The sequence below is a fragment of the Cyprinus carpio genome, chromosome B15 (assembly GCF_018340385.1).
Source record: "Cyprinus carpio isolate SPL01 chromosome B15, ASM1834038v1, whole genome shotgun sequence".
Lineage (NCBI taxonomy): Eukaryota > Metazoa > Chordata > Actinopteri > Cypriniformes > Cyprinidae > Cyprinus > Cyprinus carpio.
Genome location: NC_056611.1, coordinates 17,313,067 through 17,335,438, shown reverse-complemented (window position 1 = coordinate 17,335,438; position 22,372 = coordinate 17,313,067). Strand labels below are relative to the sequence as shown.

Here is a 22,372-nt window from a genome sequence, read left to right as displayed (position 1 = left end):
ATTTTGGATCCGATTAATTGCGATTAATTGTTTGACAGGACCAAATTTATTTGATCAGACATACAGTAAAACAATAATATTGTGAAATTGTGAATATTGATTTTATTTTATGAATATATATTATTCAGATTTAAAATAACTGTTTTCTATTTGAATATATTTTAAAATGTACTTTATTCCTGTGATGGCAAAGCTGAATTTTCAGCAGCCATTATTCGAGTCTTCAGAAACTGTCATTTTTTTAGCGTCCTTTGATGAACTGAAACTTGAATTGAATTGAAAGCATTTATTTAAATAAACATGTAATTTCAAAAAAATAAATAAATAAACTTCTTTTCTATATTTTATTTTATATTTGACAAATGTTGCTATATGTAAAGGTTGGTGTGAGAAACTATAGTGGAGAAAAGCATGTATCAAAATTTGTAACTGAATCAAGGCTCATACCTCAGAAGTTTCTGTGATTTTCTAGCACAGCACCTCAGACAAGTTGTCAGGGACCAAAAGAGTGTCGCTGCATTAAAACCAGTTGCTCAGCGTGGTTCTACACACCATGCAGATTAATGTAAATACAGTTGTCACTACCTGAATTTTTGAGGGAATTAACTTGTATCTAGAATGCATTGTCACTCCTGTAAACAACTGAACTTAGCGTGTGGAGTCGGATTTAGGATTCAGCAGAGGAGTGACAATCATATTTAGCTGCAGAGTGTGTACATGGTCTAAGAGAGACATACTGATACAGTCACTGTATCAGCACTCTGAGGGCAGGCGGATGGTTAATTAATCTGGAAATGCATGCTGTGTCACATTAACAGAGAATTAGCAGAAATCCCCTCCGGCTATGTCTGAGTTTAAAAAAGGGCTCCTGCTCTCCTGCCTTCCTGTCCTGCACTGAATCTGATTTCCTGTTTACAGCAATAAAGAATTCAGAATAATTGAGGTGACACCTCATAAATAAACAAGCTTAATTTGCAGGTGATATGAGTCACCTTTTCAGATCTGAGTGAGAGAAACAAAGCAAAGAAAGGGACAGAGTCAGAGCCATGGTGTAGTGGGTCAGGAAATCCTGTGGTGCTCACATGGTTCATATCCTGATTCTTTGCCACTGTCCTAGCAAAAAAAAAAAAAAAGGCCAAAAGTCCATAAACAAACAAAACATAAAGTAAGAGATAAGATAAAGGGATAGAAAGAGTGAAGGAAAGAAGATTGATGTCCATGTGCTCAGCTCTTTTAGTAGGCGTGCGTCCAGCAGTGCTTCTTTAATCATCTCTGATGCCTCAAAGCTTTTTCTCTGTTCTCCAACACGGCCTATCTTTCTGTCTCCGACACCATGACCCCTCTTTAGTACAGTGTAAATGCCTGATTTACAAATAAATACCAGACAGATTCCAGGTCAAGGACCATTCTTTGAAACAGGTGCCTTTTCCTGTAAGCCCCTCCTGACTTCAACTTGTCCTTGAAAAGACAATACCCTGAAAGGACAATAATGAAGGCACACAGCTTTCATCATGAATAATATAGTGTAATAAGATACATGTAATAAGATTGTGAAGAAATAAATGATATGAATAAATTAATTCTATTGCATTATATAGTGTAAATAAATTGCATATATGTGACCCAGGACCACAAAACCAGTCATAAGGGTAATTATTATTATTTTTTTTAATTGATCTGAATAAAAAAGCTTTCCATTGATGTATGGTTTGGTAGGATAGGACAGTATTTGACTGAGATACAACTACAAGAAAATCTGGAATCTGAGGGTGCAAAAAAAATCTAAATATTGAGAAAATCGCCTTTAAAGTTGTCCAAATTAAGTTCTTGGCAATGCATATTACTAATCAAAAAGTTTTGATATATTTACGGTAGGAAATTTACAAAATATCTTCATGGAACACGATCTTTACTTAATATACTTAACATCTTTTGGCATAGAAGAAAAATCGATCATTTTAACCCACACAATGTATTGTTGGCTATTACATTCAAACAGAAAACAGTTAATTTTTCACAATATTTAAGCTTTTACTGTTTTTTAACAAATAAATGCAGCCTAGGTGAGCATATAGATATTTTTTAAAAAATTATAATTGTACTGACCCTAAACATTTGAACAGTAATGTATCTAGAATATAACAAAATATTTAATTATTGTAATGAAAAACGACACTGTTTTTTTGTTGATGTTGTCAGAAACTTGAACAAATATTAAAAGTTGCCAATAACTATTAATTAATAGTCATTTTAAAGCACCAGAAATAACCCAATTCTGAAACTCTAAAACTCACCAACTGCTCAAAATGCAACAATGCTAAACTCACTGCAACTCCCCTCATCCAGGTGTGCCACTACAAAAGATGCCACGCTACAGATGCCAAGCTAAAACAAATGCCACAGTGAGGAATTTCTCAACTGACAGTCTCAGTACATTCACTTCTGTGCACATCACTGCTTATGTGGGTCACACACGCCTCAAGCTCTCCCTACATGAAGGACAGCAGATGACAATACTGATCTGATATAGAGTGGTCACCAACTGCGCTCTCTCTCACTCTCTCTCTCCCATTGCCAAGCAAGTTAGTACTACTATGAACCCATCAGACTTTATAACAGCAGAGCTTGATGTGGATTGTTTGGATTTGATTGATGTGTTTGTGTATTCGGCGAATTCTCATGGAGCTTCTCTTTTATGCAAATCCAAGTCACGTAAAAGTCGAACAGTCCCTCGTGTCACTGTATAAGAATAGAAAAAGCCCAAAAGCCCTGCTCTTTATTTCTGTTTCTGCTGCGTTCTTCTCTTGCATTCCCATGGCTCCATTTCTCTGGGATAACAGGAAGGATGGAAATCTCCTCTAATTAGCAGGGTCCATTCCTCTTGAGTCGAGAGAGATGGGTTGGGAAGGGAACGCTCTTGTATTTGGGCTGCTAATTAGAGCCTGTAATTAAGAGCAAACAGGAAATGATGTAGCACTTGTACACCGGTACAGATCTGGGCCATAGGTGTGGATGAGTTGAAACGCGTAGGAGAGACACAGGGTCATCTGGAGAGATCAGGGCACTGGTGCTATATTTAGGAGTGCCTCGAGTGTAGAAGAGGAGAGATGAAGAGACCCATCTGTGCCATCTGGAGGGGCCATACCTAGGCAATCCATCTGACAGCCGTGCGAAAATTCGCAGATGGACTCCGGCTCTGAAGGCCCTTATCTTGCTCACCTCTCCCCTTGCACATTACCCAAGGAAGACGAGCCTCGTCCAGAACGCGGACCATTGTGCCGCAAATGATCAGACACGTCCTCCTCGTGTCATTTGCATGACCTTCCTAGCTGAAGCGCCGTATCGAAGCCAGTGACGAGATAAAGAGGAACTCTGAGATTAACGCTCACTGACAGGCTGAGACTTTTGTCACACCGTACAAAGACGACACTCATTATTTTCCATTCTATTTAAGCACCTGAATAATCCACTATGAATAGGTCCTGTGAATACTGATATTCTTCACAAGATGTAAGGACAGACTGAGCACAGAACCCAAGAGCCCAGAAACGCTCTCATTACCTGGAGGAAAGAAATGTCACAAATGACATCTCTTTAATGTCTCAATTGTTTCTCCTAGACAGAAACAGGATTTAATAGAGAGCAAATGAGACTTGCGTAAATCTCCTGCTTCTTAGAGTAATAGACCACAGTCTCAAATGCATCTTCTTCACCATTACTGTCAAAAAGAGTGAATGTGATATTAGAAAGATAATATGTGTATTTCTCCAAGTTAAATAATCTGTCTATAGATATGTTGACCTGTGCAATCCTTTTCTTCTGTGGAACATAAAAGAAGATATTTTGAGAATATTTTGTCAATACAATGTATGTGTGTGTGTGTTTCAAAGAAGAAAGTAAAAACTATGACTGTAGATGAAATAATTGCCATTATACTCATGATTTCCAACCAGTTTTTAATATCAAAATTGAAAAATGTTAAAAATCATCGTGCTAACATATTTAAGTAATAAACTTTGCAACCTTCTTTTGTAGTCTGTCTTGGACCTAGGTTTCAAAGTCTCTTTTAGAGTTTTAACAAATTCAACACCAAAAGTTAAGTTTAATATTAAAAGCCAGGCATTTCATTCATCCATCTTCCATCATTCAATCAACCATCTTTACATATCCTGAGAAATTTTAGGAGAAACAACTGGGACAAAGTTGATTTTTAAATGTAGCACTTAAAAAAAGAATTCATTAAAGTTGTAATGAAACAGAAGCAGCAAAAGTTTTTTTTCTTCCATACTGTGATGTAAGTGTCAAAAAAATTATGAATTAATCACAGTGAAATCAATAACAAGCATTTAGATAACAGATAGAGCGAATTTTCATGTCGTGCCAACTAAGTCTCCCGAGCTATGAAGGAGCAACCACTCTCCAGTAATATTTCCTTATAGGTACTACCGCTGCAATAACCCAACCAGCATCAAATTCAAATGCAAATGTGCAATACAGCTTGGTAACACATTTGCTGTCGCCTAATGCTTTTCTTTGCTATGAAAAAAGAAAACAGACTATATAAGTCATAACAGGCTTCTATTGTATTGACCATTCAGCCCTGCCACTATGGGTGTCTTCATGCTTGTAATATGTGCATCACACTTATGTCACAGACTTTATCAGCATCCAATTACCCTTCTGTTGTTCTCAACATGTGAGAGGAACAAAGAGTCGTCGGGGGGGAATGACGCTGGCCTTCCTACCGACAGGGCATTCACACACTCTCCATGTCTGCGCTTATCTCGTTTTAACATTCACCTCAGCCAGTCTCTTTTTCATTATCACTACAATCCCCTTGCACGCCGCACCAGAAATTGGTTTTATGCGACACAGATGAATAATGGCAGGGAAATTGCAGAGGAAGGCAAATCTTGACAACATGAAAACAAGGGCAGGGTTATGAAAAAAAAAATCGAGTATAAATAAAGGGTGTGTAAAGGGTGGGTGGTCTATTATGGAAGTTGAATAATGATTTTAGAAACAGAAAGATAAAGGTAGAGTTCATTTGGATAAAGTACTGAGCAGAGTTTAGGATCTTTTCAATTAGAGATGGAGGAAATTTCCGATTCTGCTTTTGAAGTCATCTCCGGAGACATTACTCAGCAAGAAAAGTAGTTCACGCAGCAATTTTTCTTTCATTTAAAAATATTTTCCCTCTAAAGTTTCCCTGAAGATTAATCATCCTCTTATCGTTTTGCTCCAGGTGCTTCATTTATTCAAAACAACCACAGTGTGATTTGGGTTAAGCTGATATAAACACAAGGACAGAATTTCATCGTCGGCATCTTTTTCCTTCTGTTCACGCCTACGCTGCCCGTCATTTCGCCACAAAATAAGGGAACGAAACGAAACAATCTCAATATTACAGTATTTTTCAGCTTCATGTCAAGAACAATTGTCAAAAACCAAGCACATTCTGACAGTCACTTTCAAAAGGCACAAAGAAAATCCACTGAAATGTGCTGTTTGCATTATTCCCAACATATCAATTAAAGATTCTTCTTGTTGCCATTAAGAAACCATTAAAATCCATATTGAACATGCAACACACATCAGTCAATCCTCTTTTGTTTATGCAATCTACAAGACAAATAGTCAGAGCGTCTCACAAAGACAAGTCAAAGCTGACATTTCACTGAAATATTGATTCTCTTTCTCCATTAGGTTTGTCTGCCTGAGCGAAAAGGGAATATTTATAATAATGACACTAGCTGGTGCACTGTCATCTGTTCTTCTTACCAAATGTGTTGAGAAAAGCTTCATAAGCTATCTGTCATTTCATTTGACTTAAGTGGCCAGTCCCTAAAGTGTTGTTACTGTATATGTGGTAGCAATGGTTATGTGTGAACAGCATCTAACTTTGTTTCACCCTCATTACAATTATATTTTAATAAATTGTGAATAATTGTTGGTTAAATAAAAACTGAGAGTCTAATACTCCTAGCTTCATTCATTGGAGAAGACAGAAAAGTACACAAACTTGTCTAGGCCTAACAATAGTAAACATCAGCTGTAGATAAAGCTCACATTGAGCCCTGGATGTTTGGTCTGGGCTTCCTGATGATAACAGGAAGGACAAATAGACACATTGATGAAAAGAGTGACGTGCAATGAAAAATACCTGGTGGAACTGTTGTGATACTCATCAGAAAAACAAAATCTAATCTCCAAACAAATTTCACATTGATCCTATGGAACAAGGTACCAATCTGGCATGACAATCTGCACTAAACTTCACTAGAATGCAATCAATCCTCTGTTGTACTTAATCCAAGACATGCAGTCGGCAAGCTGTGCAAATTAATTCACCAACCATCCTCCCCCCCAAAAGTAATTCATAAAACCAAAAACCTTGTATTAAGCAAAATTATATATTAATGTATATCTTATATGGCATATATTACACAATAACATTCATTTTTAAAAGAAATTAATACTTTTATTCAGCAAGGATGAAAATAAAGGCCTTTACATTGTTACCAAACAATTATATTTGAAGTATTCTTTTCAACAAAGAGAAAATGTTCTCTCAGGTTTTCAACAGATAATAAATGTTAGAATGATTTCTGAATGATTATTTGACACAGAAGGCTGGAGTAATGAAAATCCAGCCTTGCCATCATGGAAATAAATTACATTTTTAAACATATTAATATAGAAAACAGTTATTTAAATTGTAATAATATTTCACAATATTACCGGTTTGCTCTATTTTTTATTTAATAAATACAGCTTTTGCAAGCATAGGAACTTTTCAAAAACAGTAAAATTACTGACTCAAACTTTCAAACACACACAGTCTACTGTGCATCTTTTAATATTTTTTTTTTTTTCAAAACTTACAAATTATATTATCAGAATTGTAATTTGAGTGAGATGCTGAAAATTTTTTAAATAAAATAAAAAAGTGACCAAGTGTAGAATCATTTCATTTTACATAAAGCTTTTATTTCTATTCCCTATTATCTATGGTTTCATTCTGTTTGTTTGTATAATGCAGCATTTGTTGTACCAAACTAAATAAACCCCATTACGGCTTGTAACATACCTTTAAAATAAATAAAATACATTATTCAGTCTAAAACTCAGTCTCTAACTGTCACTTATAAGACATTCAGTCTTCAGTATTCATATTGATACAAACAAGTAGGGCTCATCAGTCTTCATTGTATCTTTCTCCCATTGCTTTTCATTAATCAAAAGCCTAAGAGTTTCTTTTTGTAAAATGGATTGAATAATGAACCGATGCCCCATTTCTCTTTCTTGCTTTTGCACTTCTTCCTTCTTGTCTAAATTTCCTCTCACTGAGCAATTCACCGTCTGTGGCTGAGTGAACATGCCTAGATGTGCATTTTAAAGGGTGCAGAAAATTGAGGCTGAAATCTTCCAAAAGGTGACCTCTGGGAGTCTGGGGGCAAAGCGAGGCGAGAGAGGGGGAGAGCCCTCACAGCAGAATAAATCAAAGGGAGCTGAGAGGGCTGCAGAGAGCTGATAGCTGACCTGCCGAGGCCAAATAACCACACAAAAACCCCCCACATACACACACATACCCACGGACACAAACACACACCTGAAAAGCTCCTAAAGTACAGCGCTGCACTCTCCACATCTAAAAACCCTGCCTCAGCCACCCTGGACAAACTTCAAATCCCTCACAACAATAACACGCAACAAAAGAGACCTGCAAGAGAGGCTGCAGGCCTGATGATGAGTAATGGACTCCCTCATCTCGCTCTTCATATTACTCTTTCTATCTCTCTCTCACTCTGTCTTTTTACTTCCCACTCGCTCCATTTCTATTTCTCTCTCTAGCTTTATTGACATGGTAACAAAGCTTCCCATTCCCAAGGTATTAATATTATATATACATACTCTTTCGCTTTCTCAGAGGAGAGAAAATACAAGACAAACCTAAACAAAACAAATACTGCAAAATTTGAGCTTGACTAGTGTGTAAAGATATTATTCTAAAATAACACCATTGGATAAAGTATCTAAAGGAGGTAGTGTCTCTTTTTTTTATAATATGTGCAAAATCTGTCTAAAAATCAGCCCACATTATTCAAACTGAAGGAAATGGATTGACTATACTTAGACATAACAACATTCATAGAATAATGATGTTTGAATTTAAATAAATTAGAAATGAACTTCAAATAAGCATGAAATGCTTTATAAACATACCAGAACAATCATACACGACAGAAACCATAAAAAGGCATTGGCTTCTTATTTGAGAAAAATAATACTTCTTAATAATAATAAACAAATTTAAAACAATTTATATTTAAATTACATATATTTGTGTGTTTGTGTGTGAACACTTTTGAATGAAACCTCCAAAAATAAATGAGATTTTTTTATTTACTACTACACTGCTAAGCATTTTATTTCTTTTACAGTATGTCTTTTCATGCCTGTCTCATATATAAATATATAGTTTATTAATGTAAATATACACTTTTATTACACATACACTCTTAAAAATAAAGTTTTTATGGGCATCAGTGGTTCTATGAAGAACATTGAACATCCACTGAACCTTTCAAACGCAGAAAAGGTTCTTTATAGTCGAAAAAGGTTCTTTAGATTTTTAGAATGTCCTTCAAAATGGTTCTTTTAGGAACTGTTCACTGAAAGGTTCTTTTAGGAACCAAATATGGTTCTTCTATGGCATCACTGCAAATACACACTTTAAGTGTAGTATTTTTTCCTTTGCTCATGTCTGATTGATCTATCTATCTATCTATCTATCTATCTATCTATCTATCTATCTATCTATCTATCTATCTATCTATCTATCTATCTATCTATCTATCTATCTATCTATCTATCTGTCTGTCTGTCTGTCTGTCTGTCTGTCTATCTTTAGTAAATATTAATTAATTTAAATATACACTGCTCATAGACATAGTCAAGTGTATTTTGACTGCAGTTTCCAAAAATAAATGAAAACATAAAAAATAAACAATTAAATTACTAGATATTTACTATTTGTGTAAATATCTATGCTTTTATAAAGCATTTTTTTTTTCATTTAATTTTTATATTAAAGCATTTTTATAAAGCTCATGTCTGATCTCATATAGAGGACTAAGTGAGACCTCCAACAGTGCCCCTTCAAAGAAAACTGTGCATTACGCCCCTGCTCTCTACCTCTTTTTCTCACTCTATTCATCTCTCTCTTCCACTATACACTATAATCAACTTAACATACTGCCTATCTCTCTCGCCCTCGCTCTCACTATATCCTGCATTTGGTCTGACAGTAGGGACTTGCAGGGGAGGCAGTGCCATGGCCCGGTGGCACAAGGTGGAGCTGGTATGGAGCAGAGCCAGAACTCACAGCTGCTTCATGGGCTGCAGAGATTAGAGACGTTTAATGAAACCAGATCTAAGTCAGATACTGAGCTATGACAGACGCCCGATGTCCCCTGCCAACTCATCCCTATAAATCTATCATCAAAGAGCAGACAAGTGGGTCAGTGGTGAGCGTGACGACTGGAATGGGAAGCTGCCGTGAACCCTTCAGACCTAGAGGCGAGATTTATGTACTTTCATGAGCCTTTGTAAACTATCAGTCCTCATTTAGGCAGCACAACAGATATAGATCTGTTATAGAAATGCCACTTCTCGCCAAGGTCGTATCTAATATTGAGGTCTATATGTATGCTTTCTAAATGCTATATTCTACATACTTTCTAAAAATTCTGCTAATTCTAATTTACTTCAGTTGTTATTAATAGTATCAAATACCTATTTTAAAGGTATAAAGGTTTAAAGGTTTAAAAATGAAAATTCTGTCATCATTTACTCACCCTGTATGAGTTTCTTTCTTCTGTTGAACACAAAAGAAGATATTTTGGTAAATGTTGTTATTCAGACAGTTAGAACTATGCCTTTAATTGTCTAATGTCTAATTATTTTCCAAAATAAAATAAAAAAATACAATTTTGTTGGTCTTTTGCTTACAACCAAATCACAACTGTGCCAACCTTCAGAAAAACAGCATGATTGAGAGAGTGACATTTCATACAACAGTTTAGTATACAAGAAATTAATTAACTTACATTTTAGATGCAGTATTCATTCCTTGTTTCCTCCAGCATAAATAGTTCAAGACTTTCATAAATAGTCATTGAGCAACACACAATAGCAGCATTTACTTCCTGAATGAATCAGCACTGTTGAACGAATCATCTGAGTGAATGATTCAGTGCTTTGTTTATAAAGACAGTCAATGAATTCACAAACAGAATAGCATGCTACTCTTATTATCTCTGCCATTGAAATATATGGTAAATGTAGTAAGAGTGGTATGCAAGTACTGTATGCTGTTCCAAATCCACTAAGTCACTTATTTTGTGCTCCTGAATGAGAATGTGCGTTAGAACAAATTGATTGAAAATAAGATTCATGACTTACTCATAAATATAGTTACTTGTTTTCACCTTCTGGCATAATGATGTAACCTGCAGAAAGAGTTATTGAAAAATCCTCACCACTAGTGCACAGAGTCTGAGGTGCACTGATTATGTTTGATTATTTTTAATACCCCCACCCCCCACCCCAAGTAGATTTATACATATACTGAAAGCTGCATAAATAAGCTTTCCATTGATGTATGGTTTGTTATAGGACAGTATTTGGCCGAGATACATTTATTTAAGTATCTGAAATCTGAGGGTGCAAAAAAGAAAAAAATCTAAATTTTGAGAAAATCGCCTTTAAAGTTGCCCAAATTAAGTCCTTAGCAATGCATATCACTAATTAAAAATTAAGTTTTGATATATTTATGGTAGGACATTTACAAAATATATTTTTTACTTAATATCCTAATGATCTTTGGCATAAAGGTAAAATCTATAATTTTGACTCATACAATGTAATGTTGGCTATTGCTACAAATATACCCGTGCTACTTACAGTATGACTGGTTTTGTGGTCCAGGGTCACATATATATATATATATATAAATATATATATATATATATATATATATATATATATATATATATATATATATATATATATATACATATATATAGTTTTTCCTAGTCACTGTATGTATGAACAGCATTTTTCAAATATTTCTGAATAAATTAATAGATTATAAATGAGCTTCATGTCACTGACCCAAAAAACTATTGGATCTCCTCCTCACCTCATTGCTTGCTACATGTGTGAAGGTTCATTAAACAATCCAATGAGCCAAAAAGATTTTAAATTTGTATTATTCAACATATCCATCATATAAATCATGATCAGAAGTGCAAACAGCAGCCGCTTCATTTAAACCTCCAGAACACAACAGCAATAGCTCTCTCTAACAGTTGTCGTATATGATTTTAGGGTAAAGCAAAGTGGTGTCGACAGCAGTGTTCTCTCTTTGAGCGAAAATGGCACTGAAGCGGTGTCAGAAAGGATTACGCGCGGGAGAACTCGCCCTTGGTGGCCAGCGACCTTCAGGAAGGGCGAGGGGGGGAGACATGGCCTGATGTTTAGGAGAAAGACATGCACATAAAAGCCTTTGGGCTCAGACAGGAAAGGTGGAAGGCTACAGTCATTGCTGTCATTCTGTGTTTTTCGCACCATCTCACAGGTGTATATGAGTAGATAAATGTTGAGCATAGTTCACGAGCACCTTTTAGGGCTTGTCTGTGGTTTCGCATCCCCAGTGTGGTGTTATGACTGCATTATCATAATTTGATAATTGTGTTCTCTCAGCCCTTTGGAGCACTATTGCAAAGCCTTGCTAAAGCAATAGAAGCTTAATCAAAGTACAACAGAAATGTGGCGACAGAGGACAGGCAGTGATTAAATGTGGTGAACGTAATAGTATGTAAGAGAGAAAGAATGACAAACAAAATTATGCTTAAAGGGACAGAAAAGAAGATTCAATCACCATTTACTTACCCTCATGACATTCCTTCTTCCTTGGAACACAAAGGACAATTTAGAATAATTTCCTGGGTCATTTTTGCTACACAATTACAGCAATGCAATCGTGACTGAAGCTTTTAATCTTAACACAAAAGCACCATAAAAAGTATCATAAACATAGTTCATATGAGTCATGCTATATTCCAAGTCAAATCACAGATTTGTGAGATGAACAGTCTAAAATATGATGTTATTCACTGATTATTTTATCAGCCAGTGAACTGGTAGCAACTCTAACTGGATTTAATCAGTTTGTTCTCGTAAAGTCTGATTTTGTGAATTGATTCATTTAAAAGATCCTATTCAAAATAACTATTATTTTAATAAAAATAGACATAGGTCATATTGTCAATTAATCATTTTAAAATTACATTTCCGGTTTGTGCCTCACTCAAGATTACTGTGAAATATAGTAAAAGTCATATGTATCACTTTTAACATGTATTATGGAGCATCTTTCAATGCACTGTCCCTTTAAGATGAGTACCTACTTAGTCTCTCTGTTCTTGGCCCTGTACTCAGCTAAAGAAGCCCAATCAGTTTGTTCTCACTTTAGAACAAACCATTGCCAGTTCTTGATGAAAAGTGTGTGGGAGAGCCGCACATGAATCACACATTTGGCTGTATTGACAGTGGAAGTGTATGAACATGCTTGATTCTTCCTTATGGTCAATATGTAACTCAATATGCAAGCCTTGTTCCAATGAATCATCCAACTCCATACTTCACTTTAATTTTTCATCAAAACACACCCCTCGTTATCCAGCCTTTTTGCATTTATCGACAGGTGACTACCAATTAAATTCTTTGGGTGTCTGAGTAGGCAGATAACGCCCTTTCAATCCCATTCTCCAGTCCCGTTTCCCAGTTTCAAGGCCCCCTGTTCAATTTAATGCATTTCCAATTTTAACCTCCCATACGCAATCCACCAGGCCAGAAAGGTTTTAATAGGCATTGGGGAGAATTTGCTGGAAGGCAGTGCTGCTCACTACTCCCTGACTTTCATTCCATGGCCCTTTTCATTCTCCGCATGGAGGCGTACACTGAATGAGGGTGACAATAAAATGAGCCGAACAAGATGGCTGCAGCTAAAATGTTGTTGTTTGCGTGCACGTTATATCTGAAGGCTCTGGTCAGGGGGTACGGAATGAAAATGTTTTTTTGAATAGATGACGGAGGAATTAAAATACATAGTGAACTGAAAGTGACTGGGTGAGCTTTGGATTGATACCGGAGTGAAAGACAAGAGTGACCCTTTGTAATGAGAAATCATCATCAGTCCGTCTGTCACTGTCTGTTCCCATCTATTAACAAAAACACACCAATACACATGCTGGATACCATGGAAACAAGTGTGCAGGTCTAGGGCGAAAAAAAAAAAAGAAGAAGCAAATGCTAAAAGAAGTGGAGGACATGAAAACAAAGACAAAACACAGAAATAAGGGCCAGAAGCCTTTACAGTACCTAAACAGGTACAGTAGAAAATTAGAATAGAATAGAAATATATGTATTTTTTATAATATATTTTATTTTTATATTGTATTTACTATATATACACTAAAAATCAAAACTGCTTAATTGGTGCTCAAGAAACATCTTATTTTTATCAATGTTGAAAATGTTTTTGCTGCTTAATATTTTAATGGAAACTGTGATACACTGCTATTCAAAAGTTTTGGGTAAGTATGATTAAAAAAGGAAAAAAATAATTTGTAATTCACCTTAGGATGCTTTAAATGTATCAAAAGTGACAGAAATGTTTTGTAACATTATAAATGTCTTTACTATTACAAATAAATGTTGTACAATTAAGTTTTTATCCTGAAAAAATATACAGGGTTTCCACAAAAATAATAAGCAGCAAAAGCTGTTTTCAACATCCATAAGAAGAAACATTCTTAATAATCATTAAGGATCATGTGACACTGAAGACTGGTTCAAGACCGACAAGGAAACATGGGGCAGACTACACTATAAATACTAAACTTAACGAGGGGTAATAAATGAGACACACCTGAACCAAATCATACAATCACACAAGGGAGAAACTGGTTCATGGGGAGCAGATGTGGAGGAAAACATACACAGACAGTTCAGGGGTGTGACATATTGCATGGTCAATTTTAAAATGTTCAATTTAAGGATTTAACACAGCTAAATTTTCGCATTTGATAAAGCAACACATTCAGGCTTACAAAACATCAAATCCAACCGACGTTTACTGAGCACCAAGTTGCTGAGTTTCCCATCTAAAGTGTAGATAAGGCACCCTGTTTGCTGATCAAACCTCAGTAAGACGCCGTAAGAGACAAAGAAGCGCGAAACCCTATGCCCAGACACTCACTCACTCAGATATTTGTGATGAAAAAGACAGATCCAATCAGTCAGAGAGAACTGGTAGGACAGAAAAGCGCATCGTCAGGACAAACACAATTAGTCAACAGGAGAACTGCACGGCGGTTTCAAATAAGCCACAGGGCGGTGCGCCTTGAAATAAATGACGCTTTTGGGATGTTGCGCCCATGTGATTAGGCACGGCTGACTTTCACACTCTTGATCTGTAATTAATTCTGATGGACGCTGATAAATTAACTGAGTTCCCTCACTCAGGTGCCCCTGCATTCTAATGCATGAAGCTTATTGTACAATAGACGCCCTGCATTAATCAAGGGCAATGGGAAATGACATTGGTATAAACACTCAAGGGTGTCTCATGCCTGGAATGTGATCCATGCAGTTACATGCACATTACTATCAGATTAGAATGACATGCCTCACATTCATTATTAGAGTTCATTTGAGGGGGAAAAATTTTAATTTTACTTGATGCAATATGTTTAAATGGATTCTAATCAAGTGCGTGACTTTGTTATTTTACTATGATTATATGCTCATACCACTGAAACTACAAGCAAGGATAAGTAAAATCTAGTGGAAAGCCTCTCGGGTTGCCTTGAAATCACAATCAGTGAGTCATTAAAATGTATATAGAGTGTTTAAAGAGCAAATTGGCAAATGAATCTACTCTAAATTCATCATTAGGTCGTAAAACCGATTCTTTTAACACTAAAAGAAGAGACTTAATGTTTATATTATGGTAATCGACTGGAATATGATACTTGCTAGTAGTTCTTTGGCTATGTTTTAAAATGGAATACTAGCTTACTATTTACTGAATACTGTGCAGTACACACTGTATAGTCCATTAAAATAATATACAATAAAAAAGCAGTCAGTAAGAAATTGTGTCCAATCATTTTTTTAAATAATCCGATCTTAATCTTACTTTTTGTCAGCCAAATCAAATAATGAGTCAAGAAAGAGAAAGAAAAAACTCTAATAAAAAAAAGAAAGTTTTCTAGCAGTTTTATGGCAGTATGCAATTCCAAATATAACAAATAGCATTTGTTATTTGCAGTCACCCTAAATGTTTTGTTTTTGTTGTGTTATGTAATCCTGTGTTCTGGTTTTTTTATAATACATTAATTTCAGCTGTTTCATTTTGCACATGATTTTTTATGTTTACTGTATATTTGACACTGCAGTTAAACACATTTTTTGTACCGTTTTTAATTGTCCTATTATTCAAAATGTGCTTGTTTTATAAATTAACCACTGTTTACTAGAACAAATGAAAAAATAATGTCGTTACAAAAGAATTATTAAAATATAATTTAATTTATTTAAATAAAAGTGTGTTCTTTAGCACATTATTTTCTGCTGTTGTATCAGTAACTGAAATTAAAACAACCCTAACTGTAGACCATTTGAAATGTGGGTGATTAGTAGATAATTTGCAGTTACATTTGGGAAAATGTGAATTATTTCATGGATAAGTTTTATAAATGATAACAGTCATAAAATCCTTTCAACTATATTATTGTACATTAATTCACTGTGTTCTCCTTCATGAAACAGTGAAAGTTTCTTGGCAGCTTTGAGGGGAACATTAGGATAGTGGCCTTGTTATAACCACATTCCACCGCACTGTTCAAATTCAAATGAGTTCAGCACAAGTCTCTCCTGGTTGGTTAAGGTCTTTACCTTTATGTCTTAAATCTACAAAAGATTAAGCCACACTGAAGTATCCCATGAATAGGATAAGATTACTGGAATGGGAAGAAAGGAAGTCCTCTGCAAAACAATAGGTTCTAATTTTTTACACATCCGTGCTTGTAAAAACATCAGCGTTTAGTTCTGGCCATGAGAAGCGTCCCGCTACAAACTGTGTCAGCATAGAGGACAAGGCTCATGAAAACAAGTGACAGGCTATTAATAAAGCTTGACCATTAGCCCTCTAGTTATAAGTGAGCTGTGGAGGAGGGCAGATGAAATTGTGTTGTCTGAGGTTATTGATCCATGCTATTGAAGAGAATGATACTTCAAACACTGATGTGTGAGGTGAATTGGCTCGAAACCTCAGATGTACAGCACCGAGAGCAGCTTTGATCAGTGACCGCTGAAATAGCTCCACTCAACATCTAAAAAAAAAAAACGGCGAATATTTAAGGATTTGCATCTTACATCTAGTGGATGAGGACCAATTTGAGAAACCAAATAAGAGAGACAATGAAATTCACTCTAAAGAACATGTTGGATCTAATACTAAGCACAATTTCACCGCAATATCCATCCACCTCGCAACAATACCTGTGGTTCATTAGAGTTTTTTAAACAAAAAGAAACATCTGTTGTCAGGGAGATAAATTCCTGAGATCATAATGAAAAAAAAAAAATCATAAAATAAAGTTCTAAACGCCGGGTTCGAGAGGAGCCTAATCATTCAGTTCTGTCAATCATCATTACAAGCCTATATAAGCTGCACTCATTGCACCGTCCCAGCACAAATTCTTCCGCCATCCCTCCACCTCTCCATCACCTCCTCTATTTCTGTTATTCTCCCTCTAGATAATACCACAATGGGGCGTTGAACTCTGTGCTCTAGCCGAGACTCGGGTTCGAGCCTCCATTTAAAAGACAGCAAGTCAAGTTTGTTTACCATTAACCATCGACTGACCAAACGATCGACAGACAGACAGACAGACAGACAGACAGACAGATAGATAGATAGATAGATAGATAGATAGATAGATAGATAGATAGATAGATAGATAGATAGATAGATAGATAGATAAAGGATTTCCTTTTCTTTTTTTAGTCACTGACCCAATTATGACCACTGTTTAACAAAATCAAAAGAAATAAACACACAGTCTTTTAGAAACGAAGTAGATCCTTGCAAAGGTGCTGAAATCTCTTTAAGGGAAGCACTTTGTTAACCTGACTCTTTGAAGGGTCCCTGCCAACAGGCTTCTGGGTGTTTAACTGTCCAGCTTGACAAATACATTCAAATCAATCTCAGCTATCAGCTCAGACAGGCTGGAGAGTGGAGACCAAACTATATTTATTGAACTGTACAGAGTACCCACTTAATCCAAAGCAGTTGAGAGTATCGACCCTCAGTCAATATCCATGCACCACCCATGGTTCTGGAGACGATTTATGGATCCCTCTCACTCCGGTGGACAGTGGCTTGAGTTTTGACCCTCTCACTGCTCACGGTGCTGTTTAAGCATCCAATCCATATTGCCATATCCACCCATGGAGCAAACTGAAAGTTTCTGGAATATCTGTGGGTCCATTTAGGAGAGCTATCTGGACTCAGGATGCGTTATCACCACACTGATGAGTCAGCGTGAAGGGGAGACAGTTAAAAAGACTAAGCCGCTCAGGCAGCACAGAGACGCTAACCATAATATGATGAGCGTTTGGTCAAGAAGCTGGGAATGAATAATACAAAAGCAGAAATCTACAAACTGTGAAGCAGATAACTCCATTCATCTGAATGTCAGATGCATCATTCCTCATGAAATGGCCAAATTATTGATTTTTGAATTTCTTCAACTCTACAACCGACAGAAAAGCCGTAGTTGATTGAAATATGTTAAACGTACTGCAGTAATTTCTCTAAGGATTTGACACACTCTTTATTAAAGGGATATTCACACATAAATAAAAAAAGGGATAGTTCACACATAAATCTGTCATAATTTACTCATCCTCATGTAATTTCAAACCTGTATGACTTTCTTTTGCAGAACATTTCAGTTTACTGAAATATGCACAATTCATTGAAATGTTTTGAATGTTTTTGTCTAAACAAAGAATGTCAAAAGAGTCCAAAACAGCACTGGCCCCTATTGAGTTTCATTGTATGGAAACTCAATAGGGGCCAGTGCTGTTTTGAAGCCAAAAGTGCTGTCTTATCAGCAGCAATAATTAGCAGCAGCAATTTTTAGTGTGAAATTTCAAGCAATTAGTAAAATAAATATATCTGTACAGCACACACACAAAACCTTTGTACAAACTTTTTGTAAAGTCTTATTAAGTTTATATTGAAGGTCAAGTGTATATATATATATCAATGTTGAAACACTTTTTCCAATTATAGCCTAATAGACAGAGATGAAAAGTATAAACATTGCTCAGTTTATGCATTCCAACCAGTTTGACCCAGCAACAGTGAATCAACCAATGGTGTGAGTGTAGGGCGGAGCAATCTGTTGTGACCAATAGCTAATGTGAAAACCTGTAAGAAAAGAGTCATTATTTGTGATGCAGAAATTACACATTTCAGTTTTAAATCCAGAGCTTTTTTGTTCAAACAAGGTAATAACGCAGCTTATTTTTAATGTTTAGCTGTACAAAAGCAGTCAGTTATGCTGCTTCATGTTGCAAACAGGTATTTGTTTTCAGTTTTTTTCACTTCATTATCAAAATCATAAAAACAACAGTTTTTAGCACAAATAGTTATACAATTTATTGCACTTGTTATTCTTCTAATTATTCACCTAAAGCAGCATGAATCAGAACTCATGCACATTCACAGGAAATAGCTTACTTCCGTGTTGCACAATAAAGGGATAGTTTGAAACTCTAGGTGGTAGCCTGCACTCCTCAGCACCCCAAGATTCAGACTCATTAAATTTCCAATGTGCCATCTTGCTCTCTTATTAACTTGGTAATTGTTTACAAGCAGTGATAATACCCAGAGTCATGGCAACTGTCATGGCTGAGTGGACAGAAGTGATCTCCAAGCACCAGGCTGCCATATTAAACATCTACTCTCTGTCCAAAACAGAACTGAGAATGAGGATGAGCTATTTTTTTTTCTGCTCTGCCCTAATAGACAAGATATGTCTCGCTTGCGGGCATCATCGGTGTAAAGATCATTACACTGAACTGTATATTCAGGCACTATTACTTTAAGATGTAAAATTCAAGACAAAAAAAAAGTATCACTTATTTTTTTCACTTTGTTCCATTTACGGCACATTTATACTGTCAAGCAGCTTCTGATGGAGTGTTTTTGTGTATTACAGTGTTAATTTTGACAGCAAATTTTGATTTAGTTTTAGTCATAGTATTTTGACTAAAATGCCATTTAGTTTTAGTCATATTTTACACATCTCAAAAATTTTCCAAACTCATTATATATCTTTTAGTCGACTAAATCTACAGTAAATTAAGTCAGCTAAAATCTAATGAGTTTACAGTGCATTTATTGCATTTCTCTTAAATTTTCCAAACTCATTATATAGTTTTGTATTTTACGTTTTATCATGATAGACACATATTTAACTGCAGTGACGCACAACATGCCTTTACGTTAAAATTAAATAAAACCACTTCTCATAAAGAACAAGAACATGATCTTCTTTTTAATTAAATACCAATGGTTAGATAGAATAATTATGCATTCTTTATACCAACTTGTTTACCATATTCTTCATTCTTTCAAGCAGACATTAATTTCTATAAATAAATTTAGATTAATCTTTAGAGCTACTAAAGTTTTTCAGTCAAGAGCAGTAAGTGGTTTTCTGTTTTTCTTTTGTTGCTTGATTAACATCAATGACTCAGACAACAGCAACTAAATTAGGCTGCTGTCTCTTTAAAACCAAATGCACAGCTGCAATGGATGCAATGTACTGATACACGCTCTCTCTTGCATCTTCAGATTTATCCATATGTCTGCTCTTCTCTTACTCCCATATACTGACATTTTTTTACATTTTATGCGACGTGCACAAGTGTATGTTAGTTTATGTCCCGCCGGTTCATATGTATGCATCTAACCTCTGAACCACGCAGCAGATTTCTTTCTCTTCCCAAATCGTCCCTCCCTATCATTTTCATGTCGTTTTTATTCATAGATGAAAATGTCAATAGATTTACGTCATAGTTTGTCATTCAAAAAGAGTTTTAGTTCATTATCGTCTCGTTGTCGTCGGTGAAAAAAATGTTGTTGACAAATATTATGACGAAAATTATTTGTCAACGAAATTAACACTGGTGTATTATCACGTACAATATTAGCGATGTTCTCTCCTATTTCATCTGAGGATGAACCTTAAAGTTGAAAATATATAGACTATACAGACACTTGAAATGTAAAAAGTTAATACCAAGACAACACTAAAATAAAAAATAAATAAAACCACAGCAGTGCCAGGTCCCCATCAATTTTCACTGTATAAAAGCAGTGTTCTATTAAATATTTCATTCCATTCAAAAAAGCTAGTTTGCTGTGAGACTGCTGTAAGAAATTTGAAGTACTGTTTACTTCAGTTTTAAAATATATTTTTTTAATTAGTAAAACAAACGAGGAAACATTTACTTAATTGGGGGAAAAAAAATGCCATTGCTTTAATTTAATTTGTCAATATAATGTATAGATATTACTAGCATTGGTATTTTGACAACCCCAAAAGATAACAGGAATCTAGTACTGGAGAAAAGTGTGAAATATGTGTTTTTAAAAATGACATATAATTGGATCAAATAAGCTCAAATTCAACTTCCATCAAGAAATGGTTTTGGAGTGGCACTATACAGATGATATTTGAACTCCAGTGAAAGTGAGCACTGCACTTCCTTAGATGACTCATCTCTATCACCGTAGGAGAGTTCAGCAGGATGTATTTCTCGGGGGAGATGGATTCTAAAGTTCAGGATCTGGGTATTAAAGGAAGAGTGAGGCACGACCTGAGCTCCCTCCACTGAGCTCAGACTGATGAGGGTTTAGCTATTTGGCCTGGATCAGCAGGTCAGGCCTGTACAGGTGATGAGCCCTCTGCCCAGCACAGCCCTCGACATGCAAGGTCAGCGACCACCCGCCACCACTAATACCCGATTCCCAGAGGAATCCAGCAGGTAAAGGCCACGGCCATCCAGCATGAGAAGGAAGAGATCTAAAGAAGCAAACCTCTTTCCATCTTCCTTAACTGAATGATGGAAATGGATTAAATGCAGTTTAACCTTCCTGATAAATGCCTTCAAAGTCCAAGGTCTCAAATCAGGATTGTACGGTATTCAGAGAGGCTTCTGGATCAGGGGAAGGCTTAACCAGGACTGATCGAATAAATTAGGCTGTAAAAACACAGAAAATGCAAAATAGGCCCTCGCATTGTCTGAATTAAACATTATTTTTGTCTATCAGCAGAAGGATGGGGCTGCTTTAATTAAGTTAAGAGTTGCCTGAGAGACAGTTTAACAGGAGGGCATTAAAGAATACCATAAACAAACAAAAGGAGTGGACAGATAATCCATAAGCAATTAATTAGGGGAAGAACTGTGTGGCTTCCGCACATATCAGTCACAATGAATAATTGCTGGAAAACAGAGAGATATTTATACACTGTCCCAGGTTAACAAGTCTGTACAAGGAGAGGAGGAATGAGATGAGACACTAGGCTCCCTTCCCTCTCACCGTCCTTCTCTCTTCCGACTAAAATGCCGCAGCAGCTCGCATGATGGTTGATAGTGATTTGCTATGCGTGATCTTTACTATTCAAGATATATTAGCTAAACCATCTGGAAGGTCAGGGAGGTAATGGCTATTGTATATTTTATGAAGGAAGCTGCAGTTAATCATATGGTTGAAGGTGATTTTTGCGAGGGACAATATCCTAACCAAAATGGAGTCTAACCAAAAATTTGCTTGACAATAATATATATACGCAGACAACATCAAAATTTGCTTGACAATAATATATGACAATAAAAATAAAATAAAATAAAATAAAATAAAATAAAATAAAATAAAATAAAATAAAATCAGCGAATATTTAGCAAGTTAAGAGTACTTACCGGATGTTGATTTTTAATCGTCTAACCAAAAATTTGCTTGACAATAATATATGACAATAAAAATAAAAAAAAAAAAAAAAAAACAAACAAAATAATCAACAAAAATACTCACAAACAAACAAACAAACAAACAAACAAACAGATAATCTCCCAAACTGTTCAAATATATCAGCCATTTTTGTCAGCTTATGAACGAACAACAGCTGCATTTATATGTGACCTTTATCCCTAAAAC

The 22,372-nt window shown here is 35.7% G+C and overlaps 1 protein-coding gene across 5 annotated transcripts in view; it reads right to left on the bottom strand.

Moving 5' to 3' along the window:
• Positions 1–22,372, bottom strand: part of LOC109103239 (seizure protein 6-like) — a 173,999-nt gene that overhangs the window by 58,626 nt on the left and 93,001 nt on the right. The window lies entirely within an intron of this gene.